At 43.5% G+C, this 21,461-nt stretch overlaps 1 protein-coding gene across 16 annotated transcripts in view; it reads right to left on the bottom strand.

Annotated features, from left to right (window-relative positions):
• FBRSL1 (fibrosin like 1) overlaps window positions 1-21,461 on the bottom strand; it is a 502,275-nt gene that overhangs the window by 322,715 nt on the left and 158,099 nt on the right. The gene's annotated exons all lie outside the window — the stretch shown is intronic.

The following is a 21,461-nucleotide window of genomic DNA, read 5'->3' as shown; positions in this document are numbered from 1 at the left end:
CAGGGAACTTAACAAAAATAAAGGTTACACCATACGGTCTCCTCCTTTTCACCTCTGCTCCACCAAGATGTACAACTCCAATTAAAGCTACATTGCTCAGGCTTTGTAGATTTGCTTCCTCCTTGCCTGCCCTTGAAAGCAGAGCCTGCCTTTGCAGCAGAGCACATGGAAACAATTCCCTGCCCAGCTGTGCTGAGCTGGACAAAGAGCAGAGCAAGCCCAGCTCGGGCTGTGCCCACCTGCCTGGGTGGATGGCACTGGGCACTGCCCGTCCCCCTGGGCTGCTCCTGCTCCCAGGGACAGCCACAAGGCCAAGAGCCAGCAGCAAGGAGTGAGAGGGGTCTGCACAGGCACTGCAACACAGGGAGGCCACTGCTGCTGGGGGGACTTGGGAAACTGAATTAACAAATGAAAGGAAACACAAAAAACTCAGATTCCCTTTTACTGAGAGCTGTCTAAAAATGTGAGGTGACATTGCAGGAACAAGGGCATTCCTGAAGCGAGCAAAAGTGAGTATATTTGTTTGACTAATTATTAAAGCTCCTTCAGAAGCTACACTTCCCCACACAAAATGAGTTCTTCCTCCTTCTGTGGTTGCTCTGCCCCAAACCACAGCCTTATTCTCTCACTGGCAACAATAGAATTAACTATTCTATATTTCCCCTCAAACAGAATAGGCTGGATGCAACTTACTTAAATGAACTTAATTAATGATCTTCTAATTAACTGCTGTTTAACAGTTGATATCATTATTAGATCATCTTCCATCCCTAAGTTTACAGCAGAGGCACTGGAAAGCACCCACAGAAACAGCAGCCAGATGGAGACTGAGGAGCAGCTGACTTGAGTGGTTATTCAATCTGTTACCTGAAATAATTGTTATTAAGTGCCTTCACACATTCACACATGAAAATTCCTAAATTGCAAAGGATCAGAAGAATTTCAGGTGCTGAGTTGCCAAGCTGATCCTCACACTAACCAAAGACTTCTCTGCTTCAGGGAACGAGGCTGGTGAAGTTCAACTCAAGAACTCGACCCTCTTGATTTTATTTTTTTTAAATTCAAATCAGGTTTTTTCAGATTACAAAGCAGCAGTCAGTACTATCACAGTGAATAATGACTTTTTAAAAATTCAATAGAAGCAGCCCAACTACTCACTCACCACTTTACACTATACAGTTCTGGTCAATCCAAGCTTCTAATCCTGACATGTGACTGCTCCTTCTAAAAGCTCTAGCTCATCAGATATAAATTAACCTGGAAAATGGAATTACCCTGTAAAGGGCCCTGCTCTTTCCCTCCACTTTTTACAAGATCTAAGAATAAAACACTTGGGGCCTATAATCTGTTGCTGACAACACTTGATTTTGCTGAGCTGTACAGTCTGGAACAAGAAACATTAATTTCTACCTAAGACACAGAGGTGGATTTTAATCAGTATTATCCAAATTGCTGCAGCCTGAGCTCCTCCTTGGATGACTAGGAATGCTTTCCATCTACAAGAGCTTTCCTATTGATTAGCTGTTGTTTGGGTTTTCTTTGTGGAAATCTTTAAAAAAAGCTACTCATCTATTATATCAATACTACTGACAACTTCATCGTCAAGTAAAATAACATTAAAGCCCTTAAATTACTTTTTTAAACTTCTTTAAACTATTACCATATAAATCTGAACTGTCTTTATGGATTACCTATGCATGTTGTTGTTACCAAGCCAGGTTAAATTTAGTTCTAATGTAATGCACTTACTTCTCAGAGAACTCATAAACACAAACCCCCCTTGATAAGCAAGCAATAAAACCCTGTCCTTTATTGCCACCAAGGTAATTCCAACTTTAATATATCTATTATTTCAGTACTAAGATTATTTTGCTGCAGCAAATTGAATTCTTCATGAAGGAAATAAAAAAAATGCATGAGAAATGCTGAAACAAAACTCAAGGTTCTGTGAGAGACTAGAGAACAGAAAATTTCAGAGAAATTGAAATTAGTACTGATATTACAAGAAAGAATAACTCAGAATAACATTACTTCTCACAGTGTTGCTGGGATAATTTGAAGAATGTCAAGACTAAGCATTTTTATACTGCACTTCATCTGAGACTAGCAGAGAAGAGGCATTAAACAGTTCCCTTCCACACTGCCTCAAGGACAGAATTCCCAGCTTCCAGCAAACCAACCTGCAGCAGGCAGATGCTGCAAGTGGAACCTGAGGTCTTATTTCTGACTCACACTTTCTCACTGTTGCAAAATCCTTCTTTTTCCACAGCCTGGATCTGATTTGCAAATTACTCTTTTCCTAACATGCAAAAAAAAATTGGGAATGGGTTGAAAGATCACGGATAGTCCTGAGAATGTACTCAATTTTAGCAAAGATTTAGAAGGCAAGTCAACCATCTGCTCTATGTTAGAACAGCTGAGACTCAGAACTCTTGTTCCCCTTTGTGATCTTAACTCCACGGGCTCCAGAAACGTTTTCATTAACACCAATTTTGTATTCAGAGAGTCAGACCCTACCATCATCATCCTAAAGCCCTGCTCAGTGCCTTGCACCACACAACAGTTTTTAATCAATACTAATGTGACTCACAAACTGACAGAGGAATTGGAAATGTGTGCTGAATCCCCCATCAGAACATGAGTCTGCTGCCACTGAGCAGTTCAAGCTTCTCCTTCAGGTGCAGACTGCCATAAGCAATTAGGAGAGTTTGCACTGTATTTTCATGTTCCAGTCAGGTAACTAGAATGTTTCTCAGTAAAAACAAGGACTGGAAACAGAACTGGGATCTCTAGAGCACAGCACAGTGTTGTGTACACCAACTACCACCCCAACAAAACCAAGTAAGCTGGAAAATAAGGAAAATAACAAGAAAAAAAAAAAACTTTTATCTTCCACCATCTCACCAAACTGAAATCAAAACATGCTGGCTGCACCCACACAACAGAGAAACTGAAGGGAAAGGCAGGACCAGAACTATTTCCTTCCTACCTCCCCCCTTCAGCTGCCCCAGGTCTGTTTTCCCTGACTGCCATGGAAATCCCACCTCGCCCAGTCACAGCTGAAGCTCCCACAGCACCAAGGTCTGTGATTATTTGGGCTGACACAACCCTGCAGGGTCCCCAAGAGCCAGGGAAAGTTTGTTCTTCACTGCAGTGAGAACAAGAAATGGTGGAAGTCATGAAGATGAGCAAAGAAAGAAAATTGTAGAAGTGGAGAAGTGAAAGCTGCAGTACAGGACAGTTAGAGAGGCAGGTTAATTATTAATTCTGAAGACTTGCCATCCCCTAAATCTTTAAAAATGTTTAACTAGCAGAGCCACAGTAAGGAAAGTACATGGCTGGGGGTCTTCTTTCCATTTTGCAGAGGAGGAAACTGAGGTGAGGGACGAGCTCTTAAAGCCACAGAGAAGAGCACAGCAAACTAATAAAATGTGAATAAAATGTGTCTGGCTCTAACCCTGCCTGCTAGACTGGAGACCTCTGCTCTGGTTCATCCTCTTCTAAACCTTGATCAGGAAAGTGAGTATCAGTACCTTTTAAGGAACAACATTCTTACTTGTGCATTGAAAAGCACTTGCTACAAGGGACAAAATAAAAAAGCTGACCTTTGACATTTCTGAAAGCTCAGTAAAAGGCAATAGGAAGCAAAATTGTATCGTGCACCAATAAACCGTAAATTATTTTATGATATGAGAGGTTACTTAATCTGAAACTATAACTATTAAGGAGAGTGATAAGAGATAAGGAAGGTAAAGACTCAGGGACTTTTCAGCCTCGTATCTTATCACTTCTGGTGTATTATTAACCAGCTTGATTCACAATATCCCAGTTACTTTGTGATCTTTCCACAGTTGAAAACTATTACCAAATGTGAAGTATCCAGAACTTTGTTCAGTTGTGCTACTAAAACAATACAATCTTGTTTTTGATCATGCATTCAAGCCACAGTAGCACCAACACAGAGTTGTAAATCCTGTAGGTTTTTTTTTCCTTTAAGCCTGTGTAAACTTTGTTTTGATTTTACTCTGAAAAGGACAGTATGTACACTTACTGCACCTCTCCAGTCAACACACTTTTTAATCCACTTTGCAAAGATTAGAAAACTGCTCTCTAATATATTGCTTTGACATCTCTCTAACCAATTACACAAAGTTTTCCAGCAGGCATTGATTTATGTTAGATGTCCACAAGAATACTCACATTAATAAAGCTGATTGTGTCTCTCACCACAGAAATTATTTAATGACAGAAGCACCATGATGCACATTCACCTGCACCCAAAGGAAATCAATTTACCAGCTGAACCACCCACCTGCTGTTAAATCTTTTATTTAGCTTGCATTGTTATTGATTTTAATTGAAAAAATCACGATTTGTCATAGCTTGTACTGCCTGAAAACCGAAAACTCTTTAATGTGCTGTTAAAACTGCAGGTTGTCTTGTCCACAGTGGAAGAGGATTGCTCAACTCACAAACCTGCAATCACACTGCTCCCATGATTGTTTTAGCTGCTGTGAACCATTGTGGTGGGATAAGGCAGCTCCAAGCAGAATACTGGGGCTGGGAGAAAGATGTATTATTTTATTAAATGAAATTCATCCTCCTCCCCTCTAATTCCTTTATCTGGCCACGACTTATTCATATCAAAAATCTCTCAACTTCAAGAGGTTAATGAGTGTAAAATATTGGTACCTGCTACAACCTTAGGGAGGTAAATTTACAGGGACTTCAACACAACACAAACCTACAGAGACCAGCAATGTGGGATCTTGTGCAGTTCACTGCTGCCTCTGCACCTCAGAAAAGGTGATGGTGACATCAGGATACTGGTAAGGCTAAAAAAACCCCAGAACATAGAAGAAAAAGACAAAACCAAAACTAAACCACTGAGAGAAACCCCAGCTGGCTCTGATCCTGACCCACAGCTGGCATTAGGGAGAGCCAGGTGGGAAGAGGCAGCAAGGACCAGCTCAGTGCCTGGACAGTGCCTTGCTCCAGAACTGTGGGCAATAAATGCCCCCACACAGCAGGAAGGAGAAAACTCCTTCTGGAGGTGGCTATTAGGTGCCTATTTTTGGCCAACAAAGCAAGAATGTAATTTCCTCTGATGCCAAGAGTGCTGTGTTAAAGGAAAAGGGCAGGCAAATAAAACACAGCCCAGTCTCTGCTCTTCTAGCACAAAGCTGTCTCCAGCCATTTTACATCTGGCAGCTGCTTGGCTGATCCTCACCCATGCTGCCCAAAATTAGGTATTTCAACACACTCTTATGTTGCAAACAACATTCAAAAGCTTTTCCTTTTGTTGCAACATTGAACCAAAACAAACTTTGAAATCTCAGAAGCTGCAACAAAGCAGCTTTGTCATTCCCCCAGCCAGCTTTAATCCTCACCCTGGAGGAGCCTGATGGCAGAGCCACAGACACACTCAGGGCTGGATGAGCTTTATTTCAGGCAGTTCCTTCACACACTGTGCCACCAGGAGCCTCTAACACCAGGAGATGGGGGAAGCCTCAAACACTTTGTATTTCTCAAGGGAAAACAATACCCTGGTTTTCCCCACTGAAGGGTGGATGGGCAAAAACAACTTGTGAGGGTGGTTTGCAGTCAGCATTACACATGCAAAGGCACAAACATTTCCCACCCACAGAGCTCACCCTTAACCCCCCTGTCCTGAGCAGTTCTCCCATTTATCTTATTGCATTTCCTTCTTGAAGTGACACTGCCTGTAATTCTGCAGCTAATACAGAGAGAATGGATACATTACATTGCCTCATTAGATTGACAATAGGTATTTTATAAAAAACATTTGTAATGCAGCTGCAGAGGAGGTAGAGGGATGAGAAGTGACCTGCTCAAATATTGCTGCTCCCCCAGCTACCTCTGGCTCTGCACAGCAATAACCATTACATTTATTTATTTCTCTCTCTCTCTTGGTTTAAATACTAATTTAGACCCAAAAGCCTGGTCAGATTTGAGTTGCTATTATATAACTTTTCATTTCACACACACACACACACCCACCCACCTCATTGAAGCTGGGTTTTTCCTCTTGACAACAGCCCTAGGTGCTGTGTGTGTGGGGAATTACAGAACACCCACCTTTGCTCTGCTCAGCTCCAGAACCTCTGCAGGGCTTCAGAAAAACAATTCTCTGTCAGAGATCTCACCCAGCTACCAGCAGGAGAGCAGGAACCCTGAAAAGCTCTGTCAGATCCCAGCACTTAATGCTCTCTGACAATGCCTGCCTGGAGCAAGTGGCTGTGAATAAGAGGCTATGAGACATTCTCCAGCTCGGAAAGAAACAAGGGGAAAACAGAGCTGGAAGTGTCCCTAGGCTTTCTAAAATGTAAGAAAAAAAAAGAAAATAAATAAAAAAAAGTCTCTTGAAAGAACTGAAAGATGGAAATCTCCCAGCATCCTGCAGCAGCAGCCAGATGGTGTTTCTTCACTTATGGAGGCCCACAAGAGCCATCTGAGCTAGAGGGCAAAGACAAACAAGCTGCTGTAATCACACAACTTACCAGCACCTGGCAGATAATAAATGCTACCACTTAACAAAACTAGAGAAAATAAGCTACACTGTGCTCAAGAGCCTCAGCTAAAGGTAGCTACAGGGTGCCAGCCTGTAACAGCAGCTCAGGGTGGTGCTCTTCTACATCCTTTCCTGCTATCTAGGATAAGGAAACAAACTGGGAGGTCTTCTGAAAACCACCAAAGTTAAGGATTTGGTCAGGAATCTTCTGCTTTAGAAATGTGTCCAATTCAGGACAGGAAATAAATATTTACCATTTCCATAAAGCCCATAGCTGCTTTTTGAGCCCATGTGTAATGAGTGCTATCCAGCAGAAAAAGCACATATGATATCCTGCTTTTTTTTCATCCCACAGTAACCAGGAAAAGAAGCAAAAACGTGAGTGGAGAAGGCAAAGACTGGAAATGAAGGGTCACATTAGGAGCAAGCTGGAGACACCAACAAGGTCTTAATCCAAACCAAGCAATGTCAGGGTACAGGAGATTTGCTTCTCTTCTCTCCCTTCCATACCCTCCACCACATCCCCACTGTAGTTTGGTTTCTTGTTCTCTAACTGTGGTTATGGGAACTCTTCCCTGTTGTTCTGTTTCTGCAGCAAAGACAAAGCCTGCATTAGAGATGTCCAACCCCATGGGCCTTTCCTCTGCAGCCAGAGCATTCAGAGACAGCAGCCCTGCTCTTGCACAGCTATTCAGGATGCTGAAGCCACATTTACACACAGGAGAACACAGCAGGAGGCCTGAAGGGGTGAATTTTCCTAGTGTGGGTCTCCACTGACCCAGCAGCAGATCCTCTTGGGGTCAGACTCAGCTTCACCCTCTGTGCTGAATGAATCGGAGGTTGCTCAGTCAGGACTGCCAAAATCAAGCTGGAGCCAAGGAGTGCAGATGCTGCCACTCTGGGAGCTGGCCTGCATCCACTGTCTGGTGCTCTAAGTCACTGCACAGCTGTCAGACACAACAGCTATGGCCATTATCGAGCTGGGGGAAGAATGGAGCCAGATCACCACACTAAAGTGTCTGTATTTTAGATTCAACTTTCAGCCACATGTTGGAATTTACTCCACAAAAGCATTCAGAGATACTCAAGTGAGGAAATACAGACTAGCAAAGTTAAGATGCTTCTTTGTGAGGCTCATTTTGCACTGAAGTTATTTACCTACCTAAGCACACAGACAGCAAAATGATGCTGAAACCTCACCTAACTCCATTCTCAACAGGGAGGTAAATAACTTGAACTAAGGATGAACTCAGGCCTAGTTGATTTAGAAAGTTATTAATTTATTGCTCTCTAGTTCAGCCTCTCCAAAACTAAGATGAAAACCTTAGTCAAAGAGGGGTTCTGGGCCATGCACTGGGATGCTGGGAACAGGAATGGGGACATAGCCCATATTTCATTAGAATGTGAGTTTCTTTCATTAAAACATCAGCTTCTAAGCACTAAATGTTGCATGTTACCTCTATTCATCAGTCATGCCAAATCCAGAGAACACACAACACCAGTTGGAAGGCTTTATACTTTTTATTCATGCTGATGTAAAGAAATCCACAGCATCCCCTCAGTGTCCCTGACTTGTGCAGCACATTTGCCTTCTTTCATAGAAATTGTTTCCCTTGTTAGATCTGCTAAACAGCCCTGTGTTTTATGCTCCTGATTCAGGGATACATTTCCTCTGGATTTCTGTATGCTCACAACTGGCAACAACTACAGATTACTGCAAGCATTCTTTCTTTACCAGTGCTTAAACAAATGTAGAATAGACCTAGACACCATTCCTCAAGAAACAGGCTTTCCTTTTTTCCTCCCTATAACTCTCTACCCCCTCCCTGTTTTAAAGACCCACAGCTGAAGGTGGGCACAGCCTCACCCTGGCCTGGGCATGGCAGCACTGGAGCTTTCTTTAAAAATAAACAAACAGCAATGTAAAACCCACTGTGGAAGGGTGGAAGATTGCAGGTAACTGCCAGCTAAAGAGCAATGTGCTTGTTTATTCAAGTTCAACACAAATCCAGCAGAAGCTTAGGGACAAGACAGTTGAGACAAAATGTCTCTGCACACATTTGAAAAACCTTATGAACTCTCTTTCCTTCTATGCAATCAGACTAATTACACTTGTGTAGCAGTCTAATTACACCTCTGCATTAGCTACCAGTGAAGTATTTCTTGAGTTATTTCTGAGCAGCCTGCAGTTAAACCAGCCTCATCCATTAACTGACACTTTGTGTGTGCAGTCTCACTGCTCCAATTATGTACCTTGAGTCAGCCCCTGAAAATCCTCCTTGCTGCCAAAGATATCCTGGTGAAAAATGAAGGACGTTGGAGGTGGCTTGAGAAATACTTTCAGCATTAAAAACAAATGCTGTTATGCAAAGCCCTGCATTTTATTTAAATTTGTGCTGCTTGAGATGCAAACAAGATTCATTTCACTACATGGTTGTGCTATCCATTTATTAACTATTCTGCATAAAATCCATTTCTAAATGATTTCACCAAAGTTCATAAGCCATTTTAAAACTCAGAAACTGATGAAAAAGGAAATGATCCAGCAGCAACAAGCCTTGAACTAAAAGCCTGATGGAAATAATTTTATTTCTTAATTTAAACAGCATATGAAATTGGATTCAATCCCAAAATCATTGCATGCTCATTTTAATTAAAACTTATGAAGGTTATAGCAAGTGGTTATACTTTCAGATGGAAGGAACTGAGTTTACTGCTGTAGTAGCCTATGACTAATATTTGGCAACAGACAACAAGTGAGGCACATAGAACTAAGTTTCCACATTTTTACTTTGGTGATACACACTTTGATATCTAAACCCTGGCATTAACAAGCACTGTGACTTCAGCTGCTGATAGCTAAGCTACCTTTATCTTCTAGGCATCAGTAGCTCAATGTAAACAAGAAAACCCCTCTGTAACAGGCTGCAATTTGCTCAGTGTCATCAGCTCCCACCTCTTATAGGGGATTCTGATACACCACCTAAAAATAACACTGACAGCAATGGGTGTTGCAGGGGGGATGAAGTATTTTTTTACACATTTATTTACTTATTATCAATATCCCCACTCTATTCAAGCAGGTTCCTGAGCCAAGCAGAGTACAGATGTTGTCACATGCTCCAACACCCAGATCTAAGGACATGCTTACAGGAACAAGTGATTCTCCAAGCTCTTCCCAGAGTGCTACAAGGGGAAAGCCACATTCCTCACAGAGCTCAATGGGGCACTCCAAGCACTTGAGCCAGAAGAGACACATTTGTGCCTTGCCTAGGTAAGCAAGAGAGCTGCATGGTGCCTCTGCAGAGCTGTGTGCCCTGTAAATCCAGCAGGATGGCTCTGAAGCCAGCTCAGAGTACCACACACTGCTCACACAGTGCCATCATCCCAAAGGCTTTGTGTCTCCTGCTCCCTCCTGGCCACTGAACTCCAGCCCCAGCCTGCCCAACCCACACACCTTGTATTTCCTTAAGCACAGTGGTTTTGAACACATTCTGCTTCTCTGTACCAACGTCTCTCTTTTCTTTCCATGCAGGTGAGCACTCACCCAGCACTGCCCTGCACACCCTTGGCCCCAGGACACCAGTGCCATTTGCTGTCCCTGTCACTGCAGGGCCCAGCACCCCTCCTTCAGCCAGTGCTGCTAACCACATGTCAGAGGTTGATAGGGAACTGAGTTATTTGGAAGTTTGTGGTCGAACCAATCAGTGTTGAGATTTGAATATTAGCACCTAGCATAGCTACTAGACATAAATACGTTTTTGAGAACACAGGGGGTTAAAATATCAGCACCAAGCTGAACACATTCTGTCCACTCCCAACACCTCCCCAGTCTCCATAACCCATGTTTTCCAGCATGGACTTGTTCATGTTGCAAAACCCCAAATTCTACCATCACCCAGTATTTGTCTTGGAAAAGACCCAGTCAGAAAGGGATGCATTTATTCCATGTGTATTTGTGCTTACAGAACAGGAGGTTGCCACAATGCTGATTCCCTCTCTCAAAGAAATTAATGGCAAGTGAAACAGCACAATGCTGAACTTGTGTGCTGTTCACTGAGCTGCAGAAAGACACATCAGCCAAAAAGCAACAGAAGACTCAGCCATGAGCCCCTTTTTAAGCAAGTATTCTGTATGCAAATCAAATCCAACTGAAGATATCACTACAATGTTAATGAAACCCTGAGCACTGAAAAAATAGGTGTCAAGGGAGCGTAAATGCACATTTTGAAACCACAGTGTGCTATTACAGAAAACATCTTATGACTACCACGGTCACCTTCGCCCAACAGACTTTGCATAGCACAGAAACATTTGCCATCTGCAGTATTACTGAACAGGCATGTTCTCATTGCTCTATTAAAAAAGACTGAAGCTTTCCTTGCCTGGGTCAATAAGACAGCTGTTAAAAATCATATCATGCTTTCAGAAATAGAGGGAGATCCTTTCAAGACCTGGTTTCTTCAAGTAACTTTGATTCATCTGTGAATGAGCAGCTGGCTGTAGGCCAGAACCAGTGCTGCCAGTTCCCTTTTGCAGAACATGCCATTTGTATCTGGGCCTGCAAGGAGCAGATTTAAAGATGATCTTGATCCTACATTAGCACTTCACTACATGCACCACCAATAATCCCACTGAAATTACCACCTGAACAGTAAACAGTAGAGTCACTTCTGCAAGAATTCAGTGCTACACAAAAAGCTCCAATGGACAGGATTGCTGGTGCAGTGCCAGAAACAGAGGGACTTTCCTTTAACTCTTGGTTTGACTTAACATCCACCAAAGGCTCCACTTGTGTCAACTCTGAAGAGTGTAGGGTCATGCACCCGCCTCAAAATGCAAAAAGAGAGCCTCTCATGAGGTACTGACAGCTACCCCCACCCTGGCCAGGCTGAATGACTGTATCTGAAACTTTCAGAGTGAATGTAATGGATAATCAAATCCCAGAAATGATACACAATCCTTGTGCAACCCAGGACCTCTGTGATATAATTATAAGATGAAGATGATTAAAAGATCAAAGTCAGGGAGCTGATTAGGGTAAAATATAGAAGACAATTGTTTACAAACTGCTTCAGCTAATGTATTTGAGGCTTTCCAGTGACTGAAGAGGTGACAAGAATGCTCCTTCTACAGCTAGTTTTGCACCCTCCTATGCTTCATAACCTGCTTTCTTTATAAAATGTCCTAAGCAGTGCTTTTCCACCTTACTAACAGCCCAACCTACCTTGCAAAATCCCTCAAGAGAATAAGGACCAGCATTTGAGTAGTTTCTTCATTTCTAATGCAGCACAAAATGATCCAAAACAAACAGCAGTAAATTTGCATTTCAGTGTGACAGCAGTGATCTCAAGAGCAGTGCCACAGAGCATGAACAAGTAGGTTTGTTTTCAGGTTTGGACAAGTATTGTAAATCACCTCTGCAAAATGATGACTTTACAGGAACTTTGCTTTTAGGACAAAATCTCCATAAAATGTGCAACCTGGGTACAAATGCCAAGTGGGAACCTACAGAATTCTTTCCACTCTTCCCTGCTTGACCTCATTATCTGCTCAGAGCCCACTTAGCAGCTCAGTCTAACCACTGAAACCTCACAAATTAATAGCACTTACAAGAGTGCATGAACCATAAGTCACCTGGGGCAACCTTCCAACAAAAAGGAGCTGCCACAAAGTCTCACAGCACAGCCTGAAATGAGGTTATTCTAACAGCAAGGAAAAAACCCTCTCGGAAAGCTTTTCCCGATTCTTACCAGCACCAATTTAAAATAAAGTTATTCACATTAAAATTAAGTGAGAAAACAAGGCTGGTTTGGCATACTAATAGCTTTCCTGAGCTCAGTGTTTCTGTTCAATAATCAGCAGCTTTAGAAGGGTTTAAGCATCTTGTTTTAACACTGCCCTGACAGTGAGGATCTGCCTGAGATGGTGCTTAAGCACTTCACCAATGTGGGATAGGTCCATGGCACAGCTTTCCCCTGTGCAGAGCAAAGCTCTGCAAATCACAACTCTGCTAATCTTTCAGTGTTTGCAAATACCAGTTCAACCAGCAGGAAACCAAATCCCCAGCTGGACTGGTTCTCAGAAGCACTTCACATTCAACAGCAAACAAGGCCCCAGAGCCAGGTCAGGGCAATGAGCAGAAGATGCTCACCAATACAGATATCAATAGGTAAAATATTGCTCCAGAAACATCTGGCTCAGTTTATGCATAGAACATAACTCAGGCTAAGTTTCTTAACTGGTTTTGCACTCAAGGATGCTCAAACTTTGTGTCACTTTTGCTGCTTTCTTCACTTCCCTTGGCAGGATTCTTTGGGTAAGTGATGATCATTCCCCCAAAACTTGAGCTTTCTGTGCATGTCACAACCCCAGGACACTCCCTCAAACTCCTGTTCCACTGACACTGGACTACAGGGCCTCACCCAGAGCAGGTGGTGAAACACCTCTGAGTGCATTTCTCCAAGTGCTTGAGAAAGGAGAACCCAAGGAGCAGGAGCAGCAGGGAGGAGCCAGGAGAGCAGAGACAGAGCAGTGTCTGCAAACAGAGGTGCAGCTGAGCAGGAGACCTACAGTGCATCTTGCAAAACCTTTGGATCTGCTCATCTTTGAAAGTCCAAACCAAAATCACAGCCTTCAGGATGCTATCCCACTGTCTCCATGTCAAACAAAGCAACCAAACATTTCCATCTCCTTTCTCTCTGCCTCCCCATCTTCATGTTTTGCTGCAGACCAATGGACATGAGCTGGGGTGACAACTCACATGCTGGTATTAGGAATGCTCTATCACAAGCAAAATCTGTTATTTCACTGTAAGAGGAAATTCCTAAAATTTAACTTCCTCATAAAGTTTATTTTTAATGACCAAACACTATCAAACATCATGTACACATGTACACAGCAGGAGTTCTTATTAGGAAAAAAAAAAAGATCTTTGAAAAGAATCATGATCAAAATAATGAAGCCTGCTGCATGAATTTTTATTTCCCTTCCTAAAGCACTGCTGAAATATGAAAAAAAGCTCAAGCTTTTTAAAAAACAAACAAACCAGACACACGGAGAGTACATGGCATTCCTTTCTATCAGGATGGCCTCATTTCATCAGAAGATGGAAAGATGAAAAGCACTGGAAGGAAGAGACAAGAAAGTCTGACCTCAGCAAGTGCACAGCCCGGAGCTCAGGCTGCCCTCGCTTCCCCAGCGAGGGGCAGAGACACAGCACATCCTGCCTGAGCTCTCAGGGATTTTAGAACTTCTCTGAAGAGGAATGCCATGCTGAAATACTGACAAAAGAGCAACCAAGTGTGGCTTTTTAATCTGTTTCTTTCTACACTGAGACAAGCAGTTGTTTCTCCATGCAGAGGTACAGGAGTGAGGTGCAGAGATGAGAAACACCAGTGGCTCAGCTGCCTTCAGGGACTGCTTATGCAGAGAGAATTTTGTTTGTTATACTTAGAAATCACCAACATGGGGAACAATAGGAAAGGAACACTCTGCCTCACATACAACTCCCCATCTTGCTAATGAGACAAATTAACAAGGAGTCATTTCAGAGATCTTATCCCACAACCCATGCTGAGACTGCAAGGCAGTTCCCTCAGCTGAGCCTGCTTTCATTTGCTGACTAAACACATCCTCCAAACCACTGGGTCAGTCCCTTGAAACGCCCCCCCTTTCACTGAGGTGTGAGCAAGGCAAGGTGCTGCTTCTCCAGAGGAGTCTCCTGTGCCTGTCCCCCTCCCTGGCTGCACACCCTCTCTGGGGTAAGAAGCACTCCCTGTCCCTTCTCCAGGAAACTCCAGTGTGGACTAAGAGACCAAACCCTGCCCTGCTCCAGAGCCCTCAGCAGCCTCTGACACGGTTTGTGCCATGGTTTGTGCCATGCCACCACCACTTGGCACTGTCCCCAAGCACACCAATTAACCTTAACTGAGGCACTGAGCTGCTACAGCTCTGCTCTGCTGGGAGGGACAGGAGCTGGGCTGGAGCTGGCACTGCCCCAGGCACTGCCTCTCCCCTCTGGAGCTGGAACTGGCTCTTGCCTTGCATGCACAACAGAGCATCCAGAGCTCCCAGAGGGGAAGAGGAAGGGCAGTGTGGTGCTGGGACACCATGCCTGAGGAGCTGTCAGCAGCAGGTGCCCCTTTTTACAGAAGCCCAGCATAAGTCTCTCCATTACAAGACAAGGATATCCTGGGGCTGAACTGAGCACCAAATCCCTCTGAAAACATCACTGCCACTCTTACAAATGCACCAAATATTGCTTAGAAATAAGAATTATATTATTACAATATGTGGGACCTTTCCTTTTTTTTTTTTTTAATCTCAGTTTTCTGATTTATATTCATTACCTGAAAAGAGGAACATCAATCTGTAAGTTCCTTGTTAGAACTGTGCATGGAAAAGCAGGAGGAAAGTGGAGTGGATTAAAAAGTAACTATTACAAAGTCACTTAAATTCGCCACTTCTGAAGAAACCAATTAGAAAAATCCTGCATTCATGGCATTTGAACTTGTATTTTGTCTGCAGCACATTTCTCCATTCCTACAGCTCCTGAAAGGACACTCCTGAATATCTGGATCCAAAAGTTGATGACAGGATGAAGTGCCAAAACAGACCAACATACACCCAGTAACTAAGAAACAAACCAAATACCATTAGAAGCATAGGTATTGTGTAAATACTTCCTGCACAATCCACGTTTTGCCCAAGTACATCTTGCCAAGCACACAACACACTCTAAAAGGCAATATGACATTTAACTGTGGTAGGCTTCAGAGATAACAGCTCTACACCAAAGAGAAGCATTTCACATAGTTGAAAACCACCATTTCTTGCTGTAAATTGACCCAGACAGAAATCAAGCTGTCAGTTCAATGCATTGTTTGAGTTGGGCACCAAACCTCCATTTCTGAATTCACAGGTATTTTGGATGACAAGACTTAGCTCTGCATTTCTTCTGAAATCAAATCTGAAAACAGGCCAAATGATTGCTGTGCACCTGAAACACCCAAATTTACTCAGAAATCCACCCAGAGCACCAGCAGGAGTGTAAGGTGGTAATTCAATGGTACTGGGAGAAAGGAATGAATAATTCACTGGGTTTAGACAGTCAAAACTTACCACTTCTGGTGAACTTTACCTCTGAGATTTTAGATTCACTCAAACCCAAACCACAGCTCGGCAGGTGCAAATTCATAAAAGCAGGGAGTTTGCATGACTCGCTTCTAACTGAAACTCCCATCTTTCTGCAAAGCAACAGCTGTGGCAAGCGCTCCAAGAGAATAAATATTTATTCCTCCTTAAATAAAGCTGCCTTCCCACCCACGAGTGCAGGCAGAACAATCAAAGGCTTCTCAAGGACAATTATAGGAAAAACTCCTGCCTGCCAAAATCAACCAGTGCCAGCAGAGTGAAACCTGGGACACTTGCTCCACAGCTCCTTTGACAAAAAAGGCTTCCGTTACAAATCCCAGAGGATTTCAAGCTTGTTTCATAGCCACAAGGATTATTTCCCTCCTTTCCTGGCCAGCTCTTCTTTCAGAATTCATCAATATCACTCCTTGCTGCTATGTAACATCAACATGATGCATCATACAGCAGCTCCTCTTCCCAAGGGGCACAAACAGCACACCAGTACTAACCGTATTTTTAAAATCAGTTTAGCTATTTGCTCTGATTTCTGCTATTTTTATATCTCTGACTATTCATCTTCTAAAACAGTCTTTTGTGATGACAAATAACAAGATAGATCAATTCCTTTTTGCTCCAGATGTTAAGATAAATTACTTTAGATAAGAAACAGCCCTTGCCACTGAATTTGCTAAAGAAGCTCAGAACAGAGTACTAACAGCTGAAACCTTGTACACTTAAGTTGATGTTTTTAATTGGATTTTTATTGTTCTTTGTTTATTTTTTTCAATGGGATTTTTATTGTTCTCTCTTGGTTTTTCTTGCTTGTGCTTCTGTACACTTACAGATTGGAAGAGCAACACCCAGCTGGAGAAGGCAAGCAGCTGAACTTGTGGGAGCTGTATTTTTGCAAACAAATAGTTCATTTCACAACAGTTTTGAACCACAGGACATGCATGTAGATGGAGCCTTCACTCTCCCTAAATCTGAAGGATGTGCAGGCTGCATGCAGCTTTGCAAGAGCAGCAGGAATGGACATTCACAGAAGCCCATGAAACCCACAGGAAATGTCCCAGCTCTCGCCTCCTAACTCACTTTGTGCATCTCACACCCATGTCCTCCCCACAGCCCTTCATCCTCCACCCTTGGAGCCCCCTCTGCACAGCCCCAGGAAGGAGCTGAAGGGAGAAGCACTGGGCTGGGCAGCAGGGAGCCCATGAATGTTCCTGCAGGGTCAGACTGTGCCAGAGGCACAGGAGAGCCCCAGGAGAACACGGGCTCCCTGCAGGGCTGTGCAGTTTGGCACAGACACCACATATTCCATCAATGCTGCTCACATAAAACAAATAAGAATTAAATCAGGGCTACTGAAGGCTCCTTCCCAGCTTTATCCCATTTTATCACTTTTTTGTTTGCCAAGGGTGATGCTATCTGCACAGGATTCACATCCAGATTCTTATCCTTCACGTGGCAATACTGCAAATGCAAATTCCTGTTTTCTGCTCCCGAGGAGCAGAGCAGTGACTGAGCAGCCACACACACGTGATGTCAAGCCCTAATGAAATCACAGCCTGCTCCAATACCCTGTGACATGTTCAGACTGCAATCCCGACAGGGCATGTAATGGCAAAGGCAACTGCTGAGAGCATCCTGGACCACATCCAGCCTCTTCCCCAGCACAAGAGGGTAATTAGGCTTTCGGGTATGGTCTGGAAAGGCTCCCTCATGCAGGGTTTTCCCAGCAGAGGGCACTTTTGATTCACAGACCACTTCAGAAACAGCTTTTTGTTCTTCCCCATCGCCATCTCGGAGAGCTGAAGCAGAGGTGGTGCTGTCTGCTTAAAAATAAAGACATCGTTGCTTTAGCTCCACTTTCCTGCCTCCCTCTCCCCTCCAACAAGTTTTATTAAGTTCTCATCTTTAATTCATGCCTGCAGCAGAGCTGATGTCACTTTTTTTTGCTATTAAAAAAGAATCCACAAAGCACAAGCCAAGCTTGCAATGGTAATCTCACCTACTTTCCTTCTCTATTTTTATTTTCACTTCCAGTGATTTGTTAACATTCATTACCCTCAAAAACTGAAAAGGTATTCCAACAGAAACACAACTATAGCACTTGGAAAAGGAAAGCAAACAAACCACCTATTAGATTACATGCTCCATCCCCTGCAAAGGGGGGACACAACCCACCAGAGACATCTCGCAAATTAAACCCTCCAGCTGTCTGCAGGAAATTGCAGGGTGTTAGGGACCAGTGAAATAAACAGCTTAGCAACCACTAAGGTGAATTCCCCTTTGGGAAACTGTCGTTTCACAGTGGATGCAAAGTGAGAATGAGGGAGGATGTGTGATAAGACAATGCGTGGGGAAGAAACTTCCACCAAAAGCCTTGGGAGCTGAGATGTTTTCAACTGCTACAATAAAAAGCAATAACAACAACAACCAAAGAATGTCTGAATCAACTAACACACACATCTGTTCTAGGTAAAACACTGGGATAACCAATCACTGTGGTTTTGCCATAATTCTGCTTCATTTGCATGCAGCTGGGATGTGGGGTGTAGGTTGGCAGCACTGTGTAGCTGGCTGAAGTCTTAGGACAGTAAAGATGCCAGGAGTGCTGTCCTGGGGTTTTCTGCCAGGAAATCCTGTGCCTGTGCCTACCAGGGCACTGTTCTGGAGACTGAACAACTCAGCAGAGCTGGAACCTGGATTGGAACCCCACACCTGCCATTCCAGCCTCTACCAAGAGCCCTGAGGAGCCCACGGGCAACAGGAATTCTGTGGAGTTGGTCAATGTCCTGCTGCAGATGAAGAGAAGTTCATTCAGTAGTGAGGAGCCCAACTGAACAATAATTTCCTCTATGATTTATGTAATTCAGAATCACTCTGGTTCCTCTTGGCTCATGGATGAACAGTTTTGTTTTTTCAGAAGTCAGAGCAGCAGGTGGTGTGGTCATGTTGTGTAAGATAATACAAAGAGCAGAACAATTACTGCCAAGGGAAAAGAAACTGTACCACGGGCTTTGTGTTTTTTACCATGTTTTGTGGAGCAGGACTTCTTGCAGAATCCCTTGTTTGTTTGTGTCATGTTTTACTGGAACATACGTTATTACCAACCATCTTTCCAACCCAGGAGAAGCTGTCATAAACATGCTTAAATAAAGAGCAAGAAAGCAATTGAAGATCAAAGGGATTGTGTAATATTTGTGTAATAGTAGACTGGGGAGGAGGGGTATGAAAAAACTCAAACCCCAAAACCCAGCGACTGTTGCTTTTGAAGTAACAAAGAATGAACCCCAAATACGTCAATAGCTGCACTGAAGTCAACAAGGCTAAGCCACAGCAATTCCCCAAATATTTTCTTCACCTGCTGCAGGGAAGAGACACATTATTCAGCTACTGCAGGGCAGTGAGCAGAACTGTACAAAGCAGCTAAGCTGAAGTGTGGGCTCTAGAATAAAATAAAATTTAAAAATAAAAATTAGGCCCTTTGCTTGGTTCGATACTTTGCCTTCAGGCTTCGTAACAGGATATTTAATTACATGACTCTGTATTATCTTTTCTATTATTTTACAGAAGCTCTAAGTGTTGATAACAGATACTTGAAGTTATACCACACATCAATCCCATTCTGTGTAAAGGCCAGCACCAAAACATCTCCCAGCATGAGCACCAGCTTGCAAATCATTAACAATTTTGGGAAAAGAGGATATTTCCCTGTTGGCTGTTAATCAGTAGCAGGCCTGAACATATATCCAGTAGCAATCATCTTAAGAAAAATACATGAAATCTGCAATAAAGTGGTGTTTGGCTGGCTTCCAAATCCTACATAGTCTACAAGCACCTTTTCTGCTGCTTTCAGCATGCTCTGAACCACACAGCACCATGGGCTGTACTGATGGAGATGCAGAAGAACCACAGGACTGTTTTGTTGTCCTTACAAAAACAAAAAACACCCAGAGAATTCCCACATCCACCAAATTCAGTTCACACACAACACACATATGAATATCTAGGCTGAATATCCAGCAAGCTACAAGAAAGCCTGGTGTCCATACCTGAATTATGGAACTCAGGCCAACGAGGTAACAAGGAACAAATTGGTCCCAAGACTCATGGCAATAAGATGGGTATTTCAATACAGACATATCTGTCAGCTGCTCTGCCACCATCACTGAGGGCACAGTCTGGGCACTATGGCCAGAAGGAATTTTTATCACACTACAGGCTGCTGGAGTGATAACAACAACAAATTTTGTGCAAGAACAGTAAAAGAGTTTTTACGAAACCTTCTGCTCCAAGCCCAGTCCTCCTGCTTTGTTCCCCTTTTCCCTGAAAATGTGGCTTATCCCACCACTGGCCAGTGGTGCAGACTGAACATAAGGAAAAATGCATCTGATCTCAGCTCCTCCAGGACTGCAGCAGCCCAAAAACTTCAGCTGCTTCCACCTACCAGCAGCTTCCCTAGCAAAGGGAGAATGAAGGGATTCTGCATCTCTCCACAGCCCTGAAAAGCTTCATGCCACCACTGAGTTTTTGCTGAATAGACACTGTGCCAGGAAGTCAGTGCCTGTGAGCTCCTGCTTGTTTTCAGGCCTGGCAGTGATGGATTATGTACAACCATGAGTTGGGCACAAACCAGCTGTCTCTCTGTCTTTTCCAAACATCTTGCTCCAGTTCCTGTGGTATAGAGGTGCCAATGCCTTGTTTCAGGATGCCTACTGGATAAAGAGCACATATTTCCCTGAATATTTTACTGTCACACAGAGGGACTGGACTGTTTTTTGGTTGTGGTTTTTTGTTTTTGTTTTTTTAATGCTGTTGCTCCTTCCCCAGCACATTGCCCATAATAAAAGTCTCTCTGTTCCCAGAGGCCTGACGCTGAAATGACAAACTGCACTAGAGCTTTTCTCTGCACAGGCAGCTCCTGCTGTCACATGAGAAACCTGTGCCCCACACACCCCAGCCCTCCTGCCCGGGCACTGTGTCTGCAGCTGCAGCACCTCGTGGTCCTGCTGTGCCTCCATCATGGACTAGAGGGCTGAAAAAGGAGAAACACAGCCAGCATTCTCCTCCTACCCTTCACACAAACACTACAGGGCAAAGCACTGCAAGAGCTTCACAAAGAGTCTAAACCTGCCCTGTCCAGGACTGTACATGATGCTCTGTGGCAATGCACACAGCCACTGCAGGTACCAGCACGCACACGGGGCTGAGTGAGATCCACTTACTGCAGAGGACGTCTGGGAGAAAGGGCATAAACAGCAGCTAACTTGGGAGGGGGAAACAAAAATCACTACTTAGTGAATTTAGGTTACAACCACCAGGATTAAGCACTGAAAACCTTTCCTGTTTTGTGGGGAAAACTGTGGTAACACCACTGTGCTGTCCTGCAAAGTCAGAACAATTCCCAGGGAACAGCCTGGATCTGGCTGCAGCACTGCCTACATAGCAAAAACAAAACCAAAACACAGATGAAAGATGTTTCCCCTCTTCTCTCCCTAAAGGGAAAAAAAAAAATCTCAGAAACATCCTTCTTAGGTTGAAAAGGAGATCACAGGGAGGAAAACATGTAGGAGTCCAGATGAATGATAGAGCTGCAGACCAGGCACTGCTGCATCTGCTCCAGCTATACACAGTTGTTTAAGAAAAGCATTATGAATTTTTTCTCTCTCCTTAGATGTCTTGCCTGGATGCTTTAAAGCAGCCTCAGAGGAATGTGCTCTTGGGGCTGAATCCCATAGGAAATTATCCTTTGTGGTGGATGGTCTCCCCTTGGGGCCTGTCTGTGTGT

This window comes from Agelaius phoeniceus, chromosome 18 (genome assembly GCF_051311805.1).
Source record: "Agelaius phoeniceus isolate bAgePho1 chromosome 18, bAgePho1.hap1, whole genome shotgun sequence".
Classification (NCBI taxonomy): Eukaryota; Metazoa; Chordata; class Aves; order Passeriformes; family Icteridae; genus Agelaius; species Agelaius phoeniceus.
The sequence above is the reverse complement of the archived record's forward strand: the minus strand, read 5'-3'. Positions and strand labels throughout refer to the sequence as shown.